The following is a 5,570-nucleotide window of genomic DNA, read 5'->3' on the forward strand; positions in this document are numbered from 1 at the left end:
AAAGGTGTGTGTGAACATGTGGTTTAATTTGTATTTGGTTTAAAATAACATCATGGAGGATACCCTCTTTTAATATGACTACTTTCTTTTTGATAAGGAGATTATTGCAGGGCAGAAAAAGAGAAACTCAGAAGTCTATGTGCTTGTCTATAAGCATTTGTGTGTGTGTATTGTTTGCTCCTAATAATATATTAGGCACTCCCACAGACTATCACAACAAAGGCGTTTTATACTGTTCAAATATCTTCCAGCGCTTATATTAGAATGCAGATTTTTTTCCCAGCAAGCAACCACAAATTTCCCCTCTACAAACACTTATCTCTCTCCTTCATCTATTTGTCCCCTCCACTTCTTTTTCACCAGTGGTCCTAGCTCCTTCATCCTATTTGCACACGCTTTTCCCACTATTCTTTAAACAGGTATGGTTGGGAAAGCATTTGCTAATTTAATGTTATAAAGCTTGTCAAAGTTCTAGCAATCAAAATGCCCAACACTTCTCAGTGTTCTCAGAACTAATCCTGGTGCTCAAGGTGTTTACAGACTTGAGGGGGAAAATGGAACATATGTTGAACCACAAAATCTGAGGGTTGAAAGAAACTGAGAAGCTCTCTGATCAGCGTTGTTCCTCTGAGGAGGTATTCTCTCTGCGACATAGTAATAAACTATCCCGAGGCAGCCCAGGCTTCTGGGCTTCCTAGGATGGTGAATTCACTGCCATTGACAGATCCAGTTAGTATACTTTTCTCTCAAATAAAGAGAGAGAAAATTTGATTTCTTATGCCTTTTCCTATTGACCCTAATTATCCTAAGTTGATTCTTCTTCCACACGTGAGCTTTTTCAGATACTGAAAACTTTCTGTTATAAGAGGTATATCTTAGGCTATTTCTTCTCACTTTGTGTAGTTTCCTTGAACAGTTTCATTTATCCTGTGACTTTATCATTCTCAGTATCGTGATGCCTCCTATATGTTTTTTACCCAGCTTAGTTTCTCTCTTGAGCCTCAGATCTGAGTTTCCATTTATTCCCTCTGTGTTGCACAAGTTTCCTTAAACTCAACTGCCTTCATGATCTCCCTTGGGTTCCAAACCCGTCTCCTCCTCCCAGGACCCCTGTGTGAGTGAGTGTCTCCTTCACGTACCGAGCGGCTCAAACCTCAGAGCCATCTTTGGTTCTCCATTCCCTCTCTTTCCCATGGTAAAGACAGAATGAGCCACTGAGGATTTTTGAATGTTCAAGACACAGCAAAATGGATTTTTTAAAGAAAAAAAAATTATCTGTAGTAACATATCAAACAGATTAAAGATGTATGGATTTAATGTAAGGAGATCAGAAAGGAAGCAGGTTTTTCAGGCAGTAATATATGGGCAAATGGATAATATGTGGACAAGAAATTTGGAAATAAAAACAGCAAGAGACAGAAGACATTACAAAGAAAGAAGCAATATGACAATCCATACATGGATATAATAGAAAGTAATGGTTTCAACTAAATCTGACTGGCTTTCATAATAGAGTGGAGAATCACCTACTTGAAATCTTATCATTAGCCTTCTAAAGTCTTTTTTCCTCTGTAAGGAATGGTCATTCACAATCAATAACTTTAAAATTCTCTTTCCAAACTCTGCTTCTAATTCTCCTAGGTATGGAAGATACAGGAGTTATATTTTTGTCCAGTTTTGAGATCTACACCAGGTTATTTCCTGCAGTGAGTGACTGGGGAGAATCCCAGGCTAGTTTATGGGATATAATCTTCAATGACACTAATACTTTACTTGAAAGATAATTCCATATGCAAATAATTTCCATGGGTAAGAAATTCTATCACATTTTTTTTTCATTTATTTTTATTAGTTGGAGGCTAATTACTTAACAATATTGTAGTGGTTTTTGCCATACATTGACATGAATCAGCCATGGATTTACATGTGTTCCCCATCCCGATCCCCCCTCCCACCTCCCTCCCCATCCCATCCCTCTGGGTCTTCCCAGTGCACCAGCCCTGAGCACTTGTCTCATGCATCCAACCTGGGCTGGCGATCTGTTTCACACTTGATAATATACATGTTTCAATGCTATTCTCTCAGATCATCCCACTCTCGCCTTCTCCCACAGAGTCCAAAAGTCTGTTCTATACATCTGTGTCTCTTTTTCTGTCCTGCATATAGGGTTATCGTTACCATCTTTTTAAATTCCATATACATGTGTTAGTCTACTGTATTGGTGTTTATCTTTCTGGCTTACTTCAGTCTGTATGATGGGCTCCAGTTTCATCCATCTCATTAGAATTGATTCAAATGTATTTCTTTTTAATGGCTGAGTAATATTCCATAGTGTATATGTACCACAGCTTCCTTATCCATTCGTCTGCTGATGGGCATCTAGGTTGCTTCCATGTCCTGGCTATTATAAACAGAGCTGCGATGAACATTGAAGAAATTCTATCACATATTTGAACAATAGCTTTCATGAGCCTGAATAATTATTATGAACAAACAGGTGGAGTAATAGTGATGATGCCTAACATTAATATATGCACTTTAGGAGTCTTCACGGTGTTATATGAATGAGAAAACTAAGAGCTGAGAATATTTTGCAAGCTCAGAATTGGCTGTCAGCCAGTGTTGACAAGACAGGTACCCACTGGATATTTTAATTGTTGGTTGAGCCTGCATGAGAAATAGAATAGTAAAATGTAGCTGAGACAAATTGGTGAAGACATTTTTTTCCCTCTTGATAAGCTGGGGTTTGGATTATTCTAGTATTACAGGTCTCATTCCCTGAATCTTGAAAGTACAATGTAGAATAAAAATCATGCAGCAATAGAGAATCCACGGAGGTCAAACCTATTGGACATTTCAGGATGCTACATCTGTATACTTTCAAGATAAATTATTTTAGCAACTAGATCTAACACAAAAACAAGGAAGGATCCAGAATTCAATAATCTGATTTTTACTGAAATGTCCTGTAAACCTAGTATGAAGCTAAATGCTCTGTAATATTTGAATAGTGCTCCTAAACACTTGCGTGGGAATTATTTTATTTGATCATCATGAAAATTCTACACATTAGTTGCAGCAAGTAATATTAGAAATCATACATGAATAAATTGAAGTTCTAAGAGCCCTATAACCTGCCCAAGATTCCAGAATCTGCAAGGGGTTCTGGTTAATAAGGACTCTAACTAGAATTCTGTGCTTTTCCCTGAAGAACATACTATCTCCTGAGGCAAGCCAAGATTAACTCTCAACAAAATAAAATCATATGTTAGCTTAGTTTTTAAGACTGAAGCACAGGAGGAAGTAAGAAAGACAAAGACAAATACCATATAATGTCACATATGTGGAATCTAAAATATACTACAGATGAACTTATTTACAAAACAGAAACTGACTCACAGACAGACAAAAAAACCTATGGGTACCAAAGGGAAGAGGGGGTGGGCTGGGAGATAAATTAGGAGTTTGGGATTAATAGAGGCATACTACTACATATAAAACAGATAACCAGTGAAGGACCCACTCTCATAGCACAGGGAACTATATTCAATATCTCATAATAACCTGTAACCCACTCCAGTGTTCTTGCCTGGAGAATCCCAAGGATGGGGGAGCTTGGTGGTCTGCCGTCAATGGGGTTGCACAGAGTTGGACATGACTGAAGCGACTCGGCAGCAGCAGCATAATAACCTATAATGAAAAGAATATGAAAAATAATGTGCACACATATATATGTATACATGTATAGAACTGAATCACTTTGCTGGACACCTAAGACTAACATGATATTATAAATCAACTATACTTCATAATGAAAATAAAAAAATAAGAGAACAGAGGCACAGGAAATAGAAGAAAAAGTAAAAAAAAATCAAGGTCAAATACTGTTGCTTTGGGGATCATTTTAATGTAGTGGTTCTGGTTCTGGTTTGACTCCAAAGCCTGAGTTGTTTATTCTACAGCACTCTGATCACACCTAGAGTCATAACCTCCAGCCTTAGTTTATCTTATTCCCATAACTCAATATTCAGCCATATTTTAGTTGCATATTCTCCCCGACAGACTCTGAGATCATTACGGAAGTGGTGGCTAGGTTACTTGTCTAAGGGCACACAGTTGAACATGGCAGCACAAGGCTTTGAGGCAAAGCTGACAGAATACAAAACCTGTACTCTTGGCTTCCTTGGTGCCTCAGATGGTAAAGAATCTGCCCGCAATGCAAGAGACCTGAGTCTGACCCCTGGGACAGGAAGATCTCCTGGAGAAGGGAATGCCTACCCACTCCAGTATCCCTGCCTGGAGAATTCCATGGACAGAGGAGCCTGGCATGCTGCAGTCCATGGGGCTTCAGAGTCAGACATGACTAAGCAGCTAACACTACTGTCTTTTATATGATAATCAATAACTAAGCAAGTGTGCATGTGATTTTTATATATGCTTAACAGAAGATGGAGGGCTATGACTTTTCTCTTATTGATTCTTGTTTAAAAAATAAATTAATCCCTACTTGCTTGAATAGTACAAATTGAATAAATATATTCAGCCAGCTTTAATTCTCAATTGATAAATGAACTCATATACAAATACATGATATCCCTTCTGCATTTACCTTGTTGTAAAGTTTATACCCACTGTTTGCCTGTTAAAAATGATTTTTAAAATACATTGAAAAGGTTACAGTGACTATCCATCTTAAGAAGTAATTGAAATTGAGCCAGTTTCAAAAGGGAAAACCAAATAGAACAAAACATTAGAATAGGATAAAATAAATAAAAGCTAAGAAATTAAAAGTACATTTGTTCAGCTGTCTATTTTAAACCTCAGGCACTTAGCCAAATGTGGGTTTATTTTTCTCACTTTCTAGAAGAGGTCTAGAAGTAGATAGTCGAAAGTTTTTACAGAGTTATGAAATGTCATCAGGCATTTCTTATCTTTCTTTTCTGTCATCCTCAGTGTGCAGGTTTCATCTTCATGTTCACAAGATAACTGTTGCATTCCTAGGCATCACATACACATTCCGGGCAAAGGGTAAAAGGCAAGAGTTAAGACGCCAAATTAACCTGTCCCTTTTAAAACACCCAAAAAATTCTCAGAAATTTTCTACTTATGACATATTTGTCAGAACTATGTACTAAGAGTGTGCATGCATGCATGCTCAGTCGTGTCCAATCCTATGTGACGCCATGGACTGTAGCCTGCCAGTCTCCTCTACCCGTGGAATTTTTCTACGCAAGAATACTGGAGTGGATTGCCATTTCCTCCTCCAGGGGTTCTTCCTGACTGAGGGATCAAACCCACATCTCCTGCTTCTGTCTCTTTACCACTGAGCCACCAGGGAAGTCTGTGTACCCACAGCACCTCCCCTGATTGCAATACGAAGGAATTTAGGAAATTTAGTTTGTGGTTTTGGTGAACAAAATTGGGAGCTATCATTTAAGAAGATAGAATGCATGTGAAAGAGGCAAGCCTCATTAACTACCATGAAAAGACGTTAACAAAATTGTCATTATTCACAGACAATGTTTGTGAAATAAAAAACTAAAATAACCTGTAGAGAAACTACTAGGACT

This window comes from Odocoileus virginianus, chromosome 14, assembly GCF_023699985.2.
Source record: "Odocoileus virginianus isolate 20LAN1187 ecotype Illinois chromosome 14, Ovbor_1.2, whole genome shotgun sequence".
NCBI lineage: Eukaryota > Metazoa > Chordata > Mammalia > Artiodactyla > Cervidae > Odocoileus > Odocoileus virginianus.